This window comes from Lycium barbarum, chromosome 4 (genome assembly GCF_019175385.1).
Source record: "Lycium barbarum isolate Lr01 chromosome 4, ASM1917538v2, whole genome shotgun sequence".
Taxonomy (NCBI): domain Eukaryota; kingdom Viridiplantae; phylum Streptophyta; class Magnoliopsida; order Solanales; family Solanaceae; genus Lycium; species Lycium barbarum.
Window position 1 is genome coordinate 108,675,679 of NC_083340.1, and position 19,068 is coordinate 108,694,746.

The following is a 19,068-nucleotide window of genomic DNA, read 5'->3' on the forward strand; positions in this document are numbered from 1 at the left end:
CTGATCCAGAGTGAGTGGTACATGGACACCATAGGTCCCCTGTGGGTCATGACTATTGTGCGAACAATGCCTATACGATGTGTGTACAGGGTATTTGCCCAGTGCATTGCATTGCACATCATTACATTTCATCCTACATCATCATATGGTTCCGTATTTCTGATTTGGCATGGTTTATTTGTACTATTGTTGTGGTATAGATCAGATTATAGGCTGGACTTGATTGTGGATTAGTGACTCCACCTAGGTTCAGGACTTAGATTTGTGATTATTGATTTGAGATTGTTGAGACCTAGCAGACTTATGGTTTAGAAGCTTCACCTAGGCTTATGACTTGGAAGGCGAGTTCCTGTATGACGTATGTGTGGGTGGAAGCTCTTGATATATTGGGATAATGTGATTCGTGATTATGCTTGATTTCTTATCTGCCTACTTGTTGATTTCTTTCTTTATATATGCGAACTAATTGTTGTCGGCCTATGATACATACCAGTACTTGTTGTTTGTACTGATGTTACTCTTGATGTGCTCTTTTTTTAGTGCAGAGTTTGTTACTACTACCAGTTCCCGTCCTTAAGAGTGATCTGAGTCTACTTGACAGAGATTCCAGGGTGAGCATTTGGGCTATATCTATCTACTCTGTATTATTGAGACAGTATTGATATTTGAAATTTGTACTTCGTATCACACTTGTTTCTATGTAATAGTGGCTCTTGTACTAGTCCAGACTAGATTTTTGGGGTTATTATTACTTCCGCACTTATTATTCATATGATTTGAATCTGTTAGCTAAATCATTGTTTATTTTGGCATAATTCTTATAAATGACTAAAATAATTTGGGAATGGTTCGCCTACTGGGGGATAGTGTAGGTGTCATCACGATTCACGAATTGGGTCGTGACAGGCACTCTCTCTAGGCATTAGAGATATTCAGCAAGGATGTGGTAGGCTCCATCTCTATCTAGAGCCGAGTCAGGTCTAGCATATTCATATATAGAGATCACGGGTAGGTCGGGGCCCTGGCCCGACACTTGTATCAGTTGTTCAGTAACAAGTATTAGTAGAGGCTTCGTAGACAGTAAATGCGGGTTCTTTTGTATTCAGTTGCATGTCATGGGCCATTGGCCACATTTATATTACTTAATTGTCCCGTTAGTTATATCATACTAGTGGTAAAGATTCACAGTAGTTGTGTTGACACCTAATTTTTGACCTCATGTAATTTATTTTAATTACCCAGAGTCCTTGGATATCAAACGGAGTGAAATGCATATTTTTTAAAAGTCAAAATGATTTTATAAAATCATTTAGATAATGTTTTGCCATTTCATTTGGCAAAATAACTTCAATAATATTATGAATCATTTAGAAATTGATTTACACATTTTCATAATTAATATGGAACAAGAAGATTCTCTCTCTCTCTCTCTCTCTCTCTCTCTCTCTCTCTCTTTATATATATATATATATATATATATATATATATATATATATATATATATATATATATATATATATATATATTAAAACCATTATTTAAATTGTTAAAATTATCAGAAAAAATCAATTAACAAGCACTTTACTCCCTTAAATTCAAGAAATTTGATTAGTTAAATGAATTAATTTACCTCAATTCTTAATTTTGCATATTTAATTTGCATTTTTACAATTTCTTGAATTGATCATAATTAATCAAGTACTTAATTGTGGTTAAGTTCATAAATTGCTCACTAAATGGTTAATTGGGGCCACAATTGAAATAATCAATTGTTGGCTAATTTTGGCCTTAACTGAAATAGCCAAATTCATGGTTTAAGTCTATTGAGGTCATCATTGCAAAATTAGCTTTTTAATTGTTTGGCTAAGTTTAACTTTGGCCTTAATTGAAATAGCCAAATTCATGATTTAAGTCGATTGAGGTGATTATTGCAAAACTAGTCTTTAATTGTTTGGCTAGGCTAATTATGGCCATAACTGGAAAGACCAATTTCATGGCTTTAAGTCAATTGAGGCTATATTTGCAACTTAAGACCATTTGCATAATTAACCGTGTACTTTAGTTAAGTTAATTGGTTAATTAAATCATTAGGACATTGATTAAGGAGTTTAATTCACTAATTACTTTAGTTATGGCCATTTTTTTCTTAAATCCTTCCCGTATATATACAAACATATACACAAATATACATGTGTATACACATATATCATGTGCATATGCGTATATTGCCCCTCCCCTGATTTTAAGTTGAGCCAGGCCCAGTCCACCAAGGACCAGACCCGGCCCAATATCAGTTAAAAGGGGTAAAAACCCCAACTCCTCTGTCATTTGCGCCAAACGACCCCTTAAGAGTTAGAGGAAGGGTTTCCTCTATGAAACCCTAGCCGCCTCCTCCCTTCTCTCTCTTCTCTAACGTCACACACGCTGGAATTGGCAAAGATAAGGGCCCGCATCGGTTCCTCTAGCTACGGTATGACCGAGAATGGCAATAGCATTAATTGCTCTACCATTTCTCAACCAAAACCACCAAAGACCGATCCAAACACGGTACAATCTTTTACTTTTCTTCACTTTTCTATGTTTACAACGGATAGAACGTATTTTCTTTAATTGCATTTGTTTGTATTCATTTTTTGAATGGGTTATTGTCATTGGTTTGAAGAGAATCATGCGGATTGACCCTATATGAGTCAAATCCGACCATTGGTTCCTTCTTTACCTTCATTTTGGTCCGTTGATTGATGTTGATTTCATGAAATTTATGAAGTCCCACATCGGACTAAGTTTAGGGTTTCTGAGAATTGGGGTTCCATATAAAGAACCCTAACCCTTTATATTAGACAGACCTTCACAAGCTTGAATCTGATTCTGAGCTTAAAAATTTCGATTCAACTAGGGTAAACATTTTATTGCTTAAAATCTTGACTCAATCGAAATATTAGTCTAAAAGTTTTGTTTTCTCTTTTATTCTGGTTTTGTGGCTGAGTACTAGGGTTGAGGAAGCAAGGATTTCTTCCAAGTTCAATCTCGACATTGGCTGCACTCACAAAAGGTAATGTTCTTTCCTTTCCTTTATTTTTTAGCATTTAATGTTGTTTAAGTGTTTACTGTTAATTACGTGTTTCAGTTATGTTTTGTTGCTTATGTGATGAAGTTTATTGATAGTGTTGGTTTATTTTCCCATTTAGTTAACATATGATTAGTATATATTACTAGTTTATAATCATGTAATTAGTGCAATATTCTATTTAAGCATATGACTAGTCCATGATCTTGTTTAGTAAAATAGTTGATTAACCTTGCCTTAGTTAAATCATGTCATTATGATACTTGTCATACTTAATTAGTGTGATCTATCTACATCTTAAGAACTTGCAAATCATATTTATCTTAATCAACTATTTTTGTTTAATATGAAATGTTTGGCCTGCAAATCAGTAACTGCTTAGCTACCCACATATCATCCACCATATCCAAACTAGGCTTGCTTTGTTTTAGAGCTCCATTTGCTTATATGGGGTTAAGTCGTATGTTGAAACAAACCAGTTTGTAAACTTTGTTCCCTTTGTGGTTAGTTGAGTCTATACTAGTTTGGGGAAGTTCTATACTGAGTCAATAATCAATAAATGTCCATGGTTTCCTGTCACGACCCGACTAGAGGGCCATGACGGGTACCCGGAGCTGACTACCGAGCACCACTCATTACGCTAATCATCATACCCATCCTGGACACACATAATCTCCAAGGCAATACATAAATATGCATAAGTCCTCACGGCTGCAAAAATTATATACAAAAATATACACTGACGTATTCATGAGACAACTACTACCCACGCATACGTATCTATGAGCCTCTACTAGAGTACTGAGACATAAGGACGAAACAGGACCCATCGTGCCCAAATATGTACACAAAAGAATGTATCAACAAATGGCACCTTCGGAATAGTGGAGTGTTTCTGTGAATCTGCCGAATAGCTCCTAAGAATCTGGGGCGCCTCCTTGTCTACCTATGGGCATGAACACAGTGTCCATAGAAAGAAAAGGACGTCAGTACGAACAATGTACTGAGTATGTAAGGCATACACAATAACATGATAAAGAGATGCAAGAATATAAGGCAAAGGGATAACCTGTAACTGATTGCCTCTTAAGGCGGAGTCATGCATGCTAACTCATATAATAAACAATATCATATCATGAAAAGATATGTATGTAACTGCCCGACCATATAGGTGTGGTGTGATCATCATTATCCCGCATCCAGGCCTCCCGCGTCCGGGGTAAACATCTTTTGCCGCCCACTAGTGGTGTCTGCCCATGCCATCTAGACATGATGTATATGCCGCCCGCCTTAACGGTGTCTGCCCGGCCATATAGGCACGGTGTAATCTCATTATTATACACTGATCATAAAGCATGCATCAGAACCCAAGTTAAAGTTATAACTCTATCGGGGTGACGTAAGGTCGAGAACCCCCTGATGCCATTATGGAGTAATCATGATCATCATGTCTCACCTTGAAGAAACTAGCATCATAAGGTGAGTCTAACAACAATGAATAACATCAAGGAATCATATAAGGATCATTAGCTTCATAAGAATATCACATCATGAGCTTTAGGGTCTTTAGATTTAGATTCATCATCATCATTATCACATTCATAACACGTCTCTTATCATTGTCTTGCGAGTAGCTCTTAATAATCATAGACTTATAATTTCTGGAATATGAGAAAGTCATGGAGAGAATAAAGGAAGTCATATTATAGGAATCATGCCTTAGAAAAAGAAGGGACTAGCCTCACATACCTTTTAGTCTCCTTAACTTTATCAACTAAATGGTTTCCTTCGAAGCTAGCGATTCTACATTTAAGAGAATTCGTACTAAGATTAGATAATCGATAGTATACTTAAGCTTAAGCGAAAGCGACTAAAAGCTAATGAAAATTAGGTAGCATTTCCTTTGTTCCTACAACTTTCTCTATATAATATAACAATTCCCAAACATCAACAACAACATCCACAATATCATGATCAATACACTTGTTAAGCTAGATATTATTCAATTCTCACAATTCCCTCTTCAAGTCATCCCTAACCATGGTCCTCACCCAACATCGTATTCATTCACATATAGTGCTTCTTTAACACTCTTAATATCATTAATAACGAGATTACACTCATTTCATGTCAAGAACTATGATTCAAATCAAGTTACCATTCAAGAATTCCACTATTTTCATATTTGTACTTCATTTTCCACTTTCTTCCATAATCCAAGTCTTTCAACCATTCAATACCCTAAATAACATGGAATAAACATAAAAATCACCTTTGATTATGTAGGAACGAGCTTTGGATGGAAACACTTCACTTGGAGAAAACCTAACTTCAATTCCAAAGGAATTTCTAGCTTCCATGGACCCTAGTTATCATCCTTGCACTTGATTCCACTAATTATTAGTGTTTGATCTTGGATTCACCTTGAATTTATGTTGGTCTGATATATGGAATATTCTAGAGCTCTTGAGAGGAGTGGGGAAGATGGGAAATGAAAAATAATAACTTGGATCACTTATTTATACTTGAAAACAAAGCTGTCCCGATCATGTTATAAGGACCCTTATACGGACCGTATAAAGTTATACGGACCGTAAAATGGTCGTATAACTCCACTTTTCCGGAATTGCTCTCGTCGATTCGTTTGATCTCCAATCATTATGGAACCTTCTTAGCACCTGTTTAACACTTCATTAACAATATAAGGAGTGTTATAACTCTTCCTCAAGACATTATTAAATCAACATTAGCTCGATACTTTGCAAAATCCTTTCAAAACACGACTTATACCTGCCTTCCTCAACGAACTTTCTTCTCTTGCCTCAAATGTTTTTGGAATCTTACTTAGAATCGCCAAGTAACCTTTCTCACTCGTAGAGACATCATATACATCTCACCCTGCGTTAGTCTATCTACCACATGATGACATGAAATTTTTCGAGGTGTAACATTGCCTAAATAAGAGATGTATGTCTATAATAGTTGTTATTGTATATGTAGGGTCTGTGTAGCTAATGGATTTTGTTGGTTTGCTAAGATATTCTATGTTTCAGTCTAAATTTGAGTTTAAACTTGAGTTTGTTAACTGGTAATAGTACAAGATAGGTTAAGTTGTAGCATGATCCTGTATGCTTAAAATATTGGTTTAAAAATGAGATTTGAGCCATCTAGAGTGGGTCTAATATCTTGCTAGCTGTATTTTTATGAATATATGGATAAAATTGCTTAGGTTTGGTTGTATGATTAGTATGATAAGCCAGTGTCAAGCTCAGATGTGGAGTTGGTTGATTTGAAAATCTGGTGCGTGTATATGAACTATACTAAACATGGTATAATGAATCAACCCTCTATATTTGAAACATGTTATCCAATCTCTATGCTCATAAATATGTCCACTTGCTAACATGAATGTTCTCATTGAATGGTACTGTCTTGTGTGAATCTATGGAGTTTAAAATAGTCCCATTACTCATAATAAACCTGGTTACCTGCTTCCTGAATATATCACACAAGGATTTTTTGTTGCCTTCACTTGTTGGCTGAATATGAGTCAGCCAGAGCTCTAGGTTGGTTTTGACCACCATAAACCTTATGCAGAACCTTTGAATCCGATTCAATTGCATGACCATTTTTAATCTTTGCAGATGCTAACCATGTATTCAATCTGAACCTCTGAATATTTATTGTGATAAGTGTCATTTGGATAAGAGTTTAGGTGCATCTATCTAAATTTTCTATGAATCCTGAGGCTTTTGTTGACTGCCTAAGTGTCAAAAATGTTTAATAGTATGTTCTTATGTTGCCTTATGTTGATTTTGAACCTGTTCTTCACTTGTGCATATAATTTTTATTCTTAGAGTGTCACATGAACATGACAAATGCCTATTTTTCTCCAGAAGTCTTGTTTGAACCTAAAACTTTGGTATTTGATAGTCTATTATTTGAAACCATGTCTCTTTGCTTTCTTGTGACCTTTGAGAATAAATCACTTAATATATATGTCTATAGGTGGGAAAAGATTGAGAATCTTGCCTTATATTTGCCTGTCTACCTTCAGTTGACTCTGTTAACATCCTGCCTATAAATGTTTGGCTTACATGATATTGTATCTCTCTTTTTCCCTTTGTAACTTGTTGATACTCAGCTGAACTTGATATTTGTCCCACTATAGTGAGTTAATTGCTTCATGTATTTAGTCATGCTAAGTTTGATTTATGTGTCATTGCATCCTGTAGTATCTGAACCTTGAACATAGTGTATATTATTTGTATCATGTCTTTTAAACTGCCTCTATGTCTTTTATGAATATGTGTGCTTGATGATTAGCTAAAACTAGTTTTTTTTTCTCCGTAAAGTTTACATAGTTGTTGTATTTGAATATAAGCTATGCATACAAAAGCTCAGTATGCTCATGGCATATATGAACTTGTATATCTAGTATATACATGGTATATCCTTTGTCACAATCAGAATTTGGCCCATATGTTCAAAAAAGTTTGGTTTGGATTTATTTCTTTGTTTCACTTTGTATTGGGCCTCCTCTTTCTTTTGCTATTTCCTGATTTGCACTTGGGCTTTTTGCCATCACTGTTCTCTTAAGACTTGGCCCTATTTGATTTTTGTGTCTTCATAACATGGACTGGGCCTTCTGTGCCGCATTAGTTGAATTGATTAAGTGCAAATTAATATATACATGCCTGCAGTTATGTGTAATTTAAATACACGTCTTAAATATATACATAGACTGATTCGAGAATAAGATGGCTTTGGTGTGGACTATGTTTGACATATTGAACTTCAATAGGACTAATTCGGACTTAATAAAACTTCTCACTTTCTAAAAGGTTAACACCTAGAAAGAATCTGTAAAATGGCAGCCCCACCAAATATGGAAGAAGGACAGTCTTTCACCAGGCCACCCATATTTAACGGAAAATATTATGGGTGGTGGAAGACAAGAATGCACGACTTCATCATGGCCGAAGATTCAGAGCTTTTGGATATCATTTGTGATGGTCCCTATATCCCAGTTCACGCAAGTGAAGACGGTAAAAAGACCACTGTCAAAATAAGGAAAGAATAAAATGAAGCTCACAGGAAGAAAGTGGAGAAGAACTATAAAGCCAAGTAGATTCTGGTGTGTGGAATAGGACCGGATGAGAACAATAGAGTCTCAGCTTGTTCATCAACAAAAGAGATCTGGGAAGCTCTCCAAACTGCTCGTGAAGGAACAACTCGAGTAAAAATTTCCAAGATCGACATGCTCACTACTGAGTATGAGATGTTTAAATTGAAAGAGAGTGAATCTATTCATAAGACGCACACCAGATTCACCTCCATAATCAATTAGCTCCACTCTCGGAGGAGTCATCACAACTACCAAGCTGGTAAGGAAGATGCTTGGTGTATTACCTGACTCCTAGGATAGCAAGGTAAATGCTATCTCTGAAGCCAAAGATCTAGATACATGATTGTCAATAATCTTATTGGAAACCTCAAGACATGTGAGATGAAGATGGACATGAAGAAGGTAGAAAACAATGAGGTGAAGAAGGAGAAGAGCCTGGTTCTCAAAGCTGCAAAGGGAGAGTCCAGTGATGATGACTCCGAGATGGCTTATCTCACACAGAGGTTTCATAAGATGATAAAGAAAAATGGCATGTTCCCCAAAACAGAAAACCCCAACAGAAACGACTACTCCTGTCACAAGTGTGGGAAACCTCGTCATTTCATGAAGGATTATCCTCAAACCAGGGAGGACAATTATGATAGAACTGCCAAGAGGAACCAGGTCCCCGACAGAAGTTTCAGAAAGTAAGAGGCCTCTGATGGGATTGTGATGCAAGTACTTGCTGCCTAGGGAGACTCCTCAAGTGAATCTGAGGATAAAAATGACAAATAGGACTTGTCCACGATGGCATTTGACGATGGAACAATTGAGCATAAGTCAGACCTTGCACTCATGGCTAAATCTAACACAAGTGATGTTGATGATGAGAACAAAGTGGTAAATCTCCTCGATGTAAAGAAAAACCTGAGAGATTTTCTCTAAGAAAAAACTCATATCACTCAAGTGTGTTAATTGATGCTTATTATGCTATGGCTATTGAGAGAAAGAAGCTGAATCTTGCTCTTGATGATATAAAACCAGATACGGAGGACCTATGCGTAATAACAAAAGAAATGGAGAAAACAAGTGTTTGGGACAAACCAACAAAATATCATGTTAGAATGTCAAGTGAGAAAAGAGATAGACACCTCCTCCAAAAGAAGAGGAGCAGCAAGTAATACTTCCTTTGAGCTTGCAGCTGAACTAAATAAAAGTAAAGTCAAGTATTACTACTGAAATTGAGAAGAACAAACTCCTAAGAAAAGATCTAGAAAAGGCTACGTTAGACCTTGACAAAACTCTCAAGTGGACCTGGTCTTCTGACGCAATATCCTCCAGAATGAGAAAAGTGGAAATGGGAGAAGAGGACTTGGGTTTGAGAAGGAGAAGATGCCCTATAATCTCCACAGCAAACATCTTACCACAACTAAAGAGCAGCTATGTCCTCCTTGTAGGCAAACAAGTCGTCACCAAGAGTCCTACAAGATAAAGGTTGACGTTGTTCAAAAGAATAGGAGTGTTGTCAAGAAGGGAACCGGAGTGAAAAGAGCAGGTCCTCAAAAGAAAGGATATCGAAGGAATAAATGGAACATACTGCCCGAGTGGGCTAGAAGAACCTTAATCCATCCTCTCTACAACTACAAAGGACCCAAGCTAGATTGGGTTCCCAAATCCAACTACTAACATCGCCTAAAGGTGTGGGAGAGATGTCACGACCCAACCGGTAGGGCTATGACGGGCGGCCGAAGCTAGCCTACCAAGCACCACAAAACATACATGCATCTCGTCATATAATCATACCTGAGTGCGCCATCATGCTAATTCATAAATAACATAAACTGTATGGGACACAAGCCTAACAGATAATATACTTACAGCGTCAAGCTGATCCAAGTATACATGCCAACAAGACTATCAAAATAATGATACAATGAAACATAGACCTAGAGGATCATGGAACACCTGACTATGCATATCTGTTTACGAGCCTCTGTTGGAGTGCATAACATAATAATGGACGGGACAGGACCCTGCCATGCCCATGCAAATGCATATACAACCATGCTGACTCACAGAGCAATAGAGTGCCACAACACCGTCTGCTGATCTGATATCCTACTGAGAGATCCGTCAACCTGAATATCAAGACCTGCGGGCATGAAACGCAGCCCCCCAGCAAAGGGACGCAGTACGGATAATGTACTGAGTATGTAAAGCATGAAAAATAGCATAATAGATTCATGAGAGTAACATGAAACATGAGAGAGAAAATTAACCTGTATATCTGAGCTGTTTCTGTGGACCAATGATATGCATAAATATTGTGCATCTGAACTGCCTCTGAGGCTAATGATATGTGCAAATGTTGTGCATGCATGCATGAGGTCATACATATATGTATGCCTATATAACGCCTGTCTAGCCACTGTGGGCATCCCATCATATCGTATCGGTCGGCATCATCATCATCATCATCGTTATCATCATCGTATTATCATCATCGTATCATTATATGACCAGCTGATCAGGTGGTAGTGCGTATATAACGTCGTTACCTTCCCCATACCATATATATATATATATATATATATATATATATATATATATATATATATATATATATATATACATATATACAGACCCGAGACCCCTCAGGCGCTATATGCGCGTATATTATGTGTATATATATATGCAATGCATGAACATGATAGGAGTGAAAGTGACTCTAGAGACCATACTAGATCTAAAGAGAGACTTTCTGAAGATATCATTATGGAACATGAAACAAATGGATCATTCATAATTATAAGAGTAGAATCATTATGGATTAGCGTTACGTATACGTTTGGTTCACAAGGATCATGCCAAAAAGAAAGGGATAGCCTTACATACCTCAAGCAATCCAACAACCAAGCTAATTACAACTAGTTCGCCAATCCTATAACAAGGAATACATATGCAAGCTAAGATGGCACTAGTATATCACGTATATCAACGATAGCTTGATTCTAAAGTAAATTGGACAACATTTCTTCTTACTCTCCAATCACCCCAACATATACAACAATCCCACAATAAAAACAAGAATCTTACAAAAGTCCTTAGATTCTCCTTTCACTGCCCATAAAAACAACATAGACCAAAAAACCCAAAGAATGCCAATATACACTTCCTTTCTTCCAAATTAAGGAGCATAATCTCATCAACATCAACAACATTAGATATTGTCCATATACATGAAAATTATCTCAACAACACAACCACAACATGCTCAAAACAGTCCATGAACTCAACAACTACAACACAACCCTTTATGGCCTTTTCTCCGTAACTATTTTCAATTTTAAGACTTGCTAAACCTTCAAATCAACTCAACAGAAGAGACAAGATGAAGGACATACCTTATACTTGAAGAACTTCAACTCACACAACTTGTTTCAAGACCAAGTTCATCACACCTCCAAGTATAAGCAAGAACAGTCACCTTTTATAAACTAGTTGTGGATTTGAAGCTTGATCTTCTCTTGTGATGGCTTGGAATGATTTGGAGTGTTTGAGAGAGCCTATAGGGTCTAGAAAGATCTAATTTTGGTGATCAATGAACCGAAGGTCGTGCCCCTTTTATTTATAATCAAGAAACAAGTCTCCACTGCCTTAATTCGACGGTTCGTCGTTGTACAACAACGGTTCTGTCATTTTTCAACGACTCATAACTTACACCGTACTTCTCCACATTGCAATCTGCCAGTTGCACTGGAAAGAAGATTCATTGAACTTTAATTTACATAGGTTATGCATTCCATAACTCCTCGTATTTTGAGAGATATACCTCTCTCAAGTTGACCTAAAATTTCCTGTCCAAAATTTTGCCAAAGTTTTTCCAAAATTTCAATAAACTTAATTTCTTCAATTCGCTTTATCTCGGAACCTTGATACACTTGCTTGGCACTTGTTAAAAGTATTACTTAACATTATAAGGGTTCCATGACCTCTCCAAGATTACGTTAGTTTACTTACGACGCTAGCAACACGAAAATTTTTGAGGTGTAACAAGAGAGAAGGAGCAATCAACATAAATTGGTAAATCGTGACAGCTCTAAGATGCAAGACTGAGGTCAAAAGGTCTCTTTTCAAAACCCTTATAGCAGGATGTGCGTCATATATAGATAAGTTTTTTTCCCCTCTCAAATAGTGCAGGAAAGGATCTCTCAATGGCTACAAAGAAGGTTAGGTACATCGCTGGCAAGTATTTTTTGGCTATATCTAACTCACTTTTGTACCATTAATGGTATACATACATGGGAGGATCAAGAGAACTTAAGAGCAAACAATTCTACACAGTTCGCAATGATTACTGATACATTCAAATTACCGTTCAGAGACCTGGTCTCTGTATCTCAGGTCAGTAATTCTTTCAGTACTCATAAATGTTTTTGGACTGCGAAAATTGCCAGATATGACATGTGTCTTTTCCTCTTCCAAGAAATCTCAAAAAAGCGTCCGTGCCAAATCGTCACTTGCTTCTTTGAACAAATCAGTTGATCCCTCTTACACCTAATGTAAAGTGCCACCTCTGCCTCCTTAAAAGACATTTCCCCTTATCTTTCTCTCTCTTCACTCTCCCAAAATCTTTGAAATTCAGGACTTCATTTATGTTACATCCGACATTTTCGCTTATTCGAAAAATTCAAGATAAATGGACTTGTGATGAATAAGGCCACAATTGGACATTTCTTGGTATGAATGTGTAGGTTATGAATACAATGGTGTGGAATTACGAAAGGAGGCCAAGGGAAAAATTGGAATTTTGGAAATTTGTCCCATGAATTTCAATAATTAGCCAACAATTTTGGGCTCAAAAATTAAGTGAAGTGAGGCCCAACTTTAAGGGGCCCAACCGGCCACAACTCACCCAAGCCCATGGATTAATTAAATTCCATGGGAAATTATTTTATATATGGATAAGTATAAAGAAGGTTCAAGATAAGTCAAGAAGACAAAACAAAAAGAAATCAAGAACAAAGAGAGAGAGAGAATTCGGGTGAAAGAAAGAAAAAGAAAGAAAAGAAGGAAAATATTATTGGAGCCAAATCTTGGTTCAAAAAATTCTTTTGTTGTGAGATTAGTACTAAGCTCAAAGCCCTCTACAAGTTGATATAAGTATTGTGGCAAGAAAGCAATTTTATCCTCCAAGTGAAGAACTTGAAGAAAGGTAAGGATTTCATGCTTTTGTTATGTTATAAAAGGTATATGTATGTTGTAGTATGTGTGAATGAATGAAAAATATGGAAATTTTGTGTGTTGGAACTAAGTAGGTGTTGGCCGTGGGTATGCATGTATATTGCATGGTTTGGTGACTTGAATTCATGTTAGAATCTAGTATGTTATGGTAAAAATTGTATTAGAAATGAAAGTGGGATGAATTAATGGAAGTTGGAGGATATTGCATGTTGGCCGTGTGGTGCTTATGTGAAAGTGGATGGGTTGAATTGATTTAATGCAATACTTGTGTTGTTATGACTTTGTGGAGTAGATGGAAGGATAATGGTTAAGCTAAAACGAAGAATTTGTTGGTTAAGTTGTTGTCGGAAAGTATGTCGCTTTAGCGTGATTTCTTGAAATTATGATTTATGATAATGAACTTGGAATATGAAAATGTGTTTATGAACTTGTATGTTGAAAGTTAGGAAAAGATTGGAAAAGTAGTGACTTAATGGAAAGTTTGAATGTTTGTGTATCTTATGAATATTATGTGAAAATGGTATGGATGCCTCCGGTGTATGTCGTAATGATTTTGATGGATAATGGATATGAAAATAATAAGTTTGGTTTGGAAATGCAAGTTTGAAACGAAAAATGTTTCGTTATGTCGAAAGATGGCTAATGATGCCTTAGTGTATGTTTAATGTCCATTGATGTTTTGATGTCATTCCTGGGTTGTTGTGTTGATGAATTGAGCCGAGCTAAGTCTCGGGGATGTCATATATACAGAGGAAATGCTGCCGAAATTTCGGTAGGCAAGTATGTGTTAAGTTGAATTATTGAAAAGTTTGAAACTAACAAATGGTAAACTTGACCATTTCTAGATTTTGGACGAAATTGAAGTTGACGCCAAGCGAGCGTAAGGCGCTATCGAGGTATGTGAAGCATTCCCCTATGTTCCTAGGCATGTTCTGGATGTGGTAGGCTCGGCCGGGAGCCTTAAGTACGACTGCGTTCCCCGGAATTCGAGACGGAAAACCGCTCCAATTCCTTCAATTCAATTGAAGCTATTTTCTTACAAATTGCCTTTAAAGTGAATTTTTGTACAAAACTTCCCCAAACGGAGTCGGAACACTTCCAAACGACTATGGATGACCTCATAAGGTCTATTAGCAATAATTTACCTATGTAGCCTCGAGTTGGTCCGAGGCGGGCCCACAAGGCCCGATATCTTCTGTAAAATTTTAAATATTTCCGTTTTGCCCGATTTTCTCTAAAAATCTTTGGACTACTATTTTGTGTATGATATAACCATTTTTGTGCGATTAATACGAAATGATTTTTGAACATCTGAGATTCTGATTTTGATAATAATCTGCCGTGCCTTCCCGACTAGGATGTAGGCTCGTACTATGCATACTATCTGGATACTATGATTTGACTCGCCATTTGGCACCCTTCAGGTTGATCGAGTCTGTATGTTGAGTCTGTATGTAAGTAGTTTCTCATTTATCGGTTCGTGTCTGTCTCAATGCATTCTTTCACTGCGACCCGGGCCAGGTTCTGTTATCGTGCATATTTCTCTGCATTGTTCACCGCGTCCCTCGGCGTACGGGCCGGGATCTGTATGTCTGTATGATATTATGATTTGTGTATGGGGATGGCGGCCAGGATGGCATATGATCTGATCTGATTCTGTCTGTCCACCGCGTCCCGTACTAAGAGGGCCGGGTTCTGTTACCGCGCCCCCAGACAGGGCCGGGATCTGTATGAATGTATGCGTGTGCTATCTATATTTATATAAGCACATGCCTCTGTATGATTCTGTATGACTCTGTACTACTCTGCATGCATACTTCTGTCCGACATACTTCTGTCTGTCCGTCTGAATTACGACTATGTCTGTATGTCCGTATGGATTCTGATTCTGCTCGTCTATCCGTATTGTGATTCCGTCTGTCTGTCCGAACCATAATTCGATTTATTTGTATGGAACACGATTCTGTATGTCTGTCTGGATCATGACTCTGTCCGTCAGTCTGATTTATGGTTCTGTCCGTTATATTTCTGTGACTCCGGTTCGGACTATTCTTATATCTGTTATGTTTCTGCTTTACATACTCGGTACATTTTTCGTACTGACCCCCGTTCTTCGGGGGCTGCGCTACATGCCCGCAGGTACAGAAGCACCAGGTGATACGCCGCCAGCGTAGGTTTCTGATTCAGCTGTTTTGAAGAGCTCCTTTGATCCGGAGCGTATATTTTTGGTATATATCTCCTGTCTTCTGTATACTCTGTATGTATGGATATTCTGGGTACGGCGGGGCCCTGTCCCGTCATATGACTCTGTATGTCTGTAGAGGCCTGTAGATAGATGTGTGGGTTACGGGTTTCGTCTGTATGTTAGCCTTATCGGCTTATCTGTATGTTTCTGTATGTTCAGATATATATATGTTTGCGCGCGTGCCGTAGTTGTATCGGCCTACTTTTGTAATTTCTGTTTCAAAAAAAAAAACGTATGATTCGGAATTCGGTCGGGTAGGTACGTATGGGTACCCAGTTAGGGTACCAGTCGCGGCCCACGGGGTTGGGTCGTGACAATTTATACATCTCTCTCATACAATATTCACCTAAACACTTCACATTTATGTCCTGTCACCAAGTGCTTATCAAACATCACCAATCCTCATCAAGCCTGAGCAAATGGAATCTGAATCATTACCCTCAAGGAACTCAACTTCCTCTGATCATGGCATAAATGAAACAACTTCAACCTTCCCTATACCCGTTCCTTCAAAACCTAGCAAGCGTAGAACGACTAGCAAATTTGCATCATTGTCGTCAATCTTTGGTCAAAAGGAAACATATGATCATACGAGTGGCAAAAATGGAAAATTAGTGAAAACAAAAGGGGGGAACTATGATGCAGGAAAGCAATGGGATGCGAAAAGGGAATTGAGGTCATTCGGTAGTGAGCTAACTGGATCCGATGACTCAAGCTATCGCCATACCGTAGAAATGCCGAGTGTTGAGGACTTTGAAGATAAAGAGGAGACACCCTTGACAAAGAAAATTCAAAAAAAGAAATGATGAGTAAAAATAAGCATTTGTTTGACCTAAAGTTGGAAGGTGATTTGAGTGCAAATGTGGGTCCTCAAAGCCAAGAAGAAAATAGAGGAGAGGAACCTAGTGCCCTATCATTACTCAAGAAAAGAAAGATGAGTAAAAGTGAGAGACCAAGTTCCTCCAAGAGGAGAAGTAGTGAAGTAGAAGGAAGAAAGAATAAAGAGAACCTACAAAAATAAAAGGTTCTCTTTGTAAGAATCTTTGATGTCAATCTGAAAGAGGAGCCTAGCATGAAAGATTTGATGGAAATCGTGGAGTTCCAGGAGTGGAGCCATCTCTTTACTCAACCAACACCATGTGTATATGAAGCAGAAGTGGTTGAATTCTATAAGAATTTGCTCTGTATAAGTGATAATGCTTTGGCCCTAGCAGTGAATCTGACAGAGTTTGTGCTCACTGAGTCGATACTTAGGAAAATCTTGGGAGTAAAGACAACAGAACAGAGAGCTGTACCAGATAAGAGATCCTCATAATTCAAGAAGGTGATTGTTAAAGTTGCAAGTTCAGCAACAAAAGCTAGTCTCTGTAAGAATGAGATTAAGCCTGAACGACAACTAACTTTTAAGTTTGTTAGCAAGTTACTTTTGCCAAGGATGGAGGGACGATCTACCGTCACGCTGGCAGACCTGGTTCTAATGGAAGCTCTTACATCTTTTGAACCAATCAACTTGCCGGCCATCATGATCGAGAGAATGAGTAAGGTGGCACGAATCGTGCAAGGAGGATCTGGTCTCCCGTATGGATTCTTCTTAACTAAGGTCCTTGCACACTTTAATGTAAGAAATGGTAGAGCCTCCTTGGGAACTAAGGACCATGTGTTCTCGCTGGCCACCTTGAAGGAGTGTGAGTTTGTGCCACAGGTTCCAGGTGCTGGAAGTCTATCCACCCTCTCAATTCTAATTGAAGCTCAAGAAGCGGCAAATGTAGAGATCAAACAACTCAAGGAGGAAAATGCCCTTCTAAAAGCCCAATTGGCTGAACGACTGAAAGAATCGGGTTCCGGTTGAGAAACAGAAGAAGAAATTGAGAAGCTACGGGTAGAGAGGGATCAGTTGAGAACTCAAGTTGATGCACTCAGAGATGAGATGATGAAGGCTCTCCAAGCCCATAGAAATTGACCTATACTTTCTCAGCCCCTTCAAGTCTCTACACTATCCAAAAAATCAATCCTATCCCCCACTCCTTTTGCATAAAATTGAAGTCACCTTTTCCTGAATTTTGGCAGATTTGCAGTTTAACTAACATTTGTGTATACTGAATTGATTACTATCTGCACTTGTGCTGATCTATCTATTGGCATGTTGTTGTGTTCCTGTGCATTATTGCTAGCTTGCCTCCTCTATCTTACTCATGATTATGTTGCCCATGTGGCTCTGAGTTAATATATATAAACTTCTTGTGAGGTCAAAACTGAAGAGTGGTCTCTTTTCACCCCACATGCTCTCACTATAAATACAACATGATGCAACATATTGAGTAGACTTGAAAACCTAATCAAAATCGAGCAAATCCTTACCTTCACAAGTTCTCTCAAGAACAAGTCACTTGCAAAGCTGAAGAACCCGATCTAGACACAGATTTATCTAAGTTCTTTATGTTGTTGTAAGTCTTTGTTCGTTTGTGCTTAAACTGTAAGCCTACTCTTCTTGTTTGAGAAGTTGATTGTCGGTGTTTCTGAAAATTCTCAAAGCGTACTTGTTGAAAGTGTGTTTTGGCAAGCTTTTGAGTGGTACACTTGGCTAGAGTTAGTCTAGATGCATTAGTGGTCCTTGGCTAGAGTTAGTTAAGTGGAGGTGCTTGCAATCGGAGTATTGCAAGTGTGAGGGACTACGAGGGTTAGTTCCTAGGTTGCAAAAACGTTATTGTAAGGGTGAGGGATTACGGAAGTTAATTCCTAGCTTACGATAGAGTTGTAACCTAAAGTTGCTCGGTGTCGCGGAGTTGAAATCCTACTGGGGTAGGTCGTGGTTTGTAATCCCTTGAGCAATGATTTTTTCACAGTAACATCCTGTGTCTTTTACATATTACATTGCAAGGGAACTGGTACACAACCAGGTCTCTCATTCATTATTTGGTGGACGCATAACCTGCAGCAAAACTTATAAGAACTAAACTCATATCATTAGGAACAAAATAGTAGTGACTCTACTTGGGAGAAATCCCGAGTGTGTCTCTGTTATAACCCATATTTCCATACATTGAGACGTTTTAAAATAAACGCGACAAGTTAAGACAAGATTATTTTAAGGCGCGAGGTAGAGACTTTTAATTCCCGATTTTGTTTCAATGCACAAGTTGCTTATAAATTTTATTGGTATAAAAATATTATTGGAGATTAGGGGTAAATTAACCATGATTAGATTATTAAGTGGGATTAAAAAAAAATTGATCACTTCATTAATTAAGCCTAAAGGGCCATGTGCGCCCCACCCGAATTTATAAAAAAAAAAAAAAAGGTACCAAAAATCTGAAAAGTAACAAAACATAGTGCAATGTGAGTCACAAAAGAAGGGTGTACGTGTAACACCCTTGGAAAGAATATATAGGGAATAGGGCATAGTGC

The 19,068-nt window shown here is 37.8% G+C and overlaps 1 long non-coding RNA gene across 2 annotated transcripts; it reads left to right on the plus strand.

Annotated features, from left to right (window-relative positions):
- Window positions 1–2,344: 2,344 nt before the first annotated feature.
- On the plus strand, window positions 2,345–15,839 carry LOC132638502 (uncharacterized). Of its 2 annotated transcripts, XR_009581773.1 has the most exons (4): window positions 2,345–2,547; window positions 2,993–3,052; window positions 14,264–14,314; window positions 15,558–15,839. It is a non-coding gene; the product is annotated as an uncharacterized LOC132638502 (long non-coding RNA). The 2 variants fall into 2 exon arrangements; XR_009581774.1 differs by lacking the exon at window positions 14,264–14,314.
- Window positions 15,840–19,068: the final 3,229 nt, after the last annotated feature.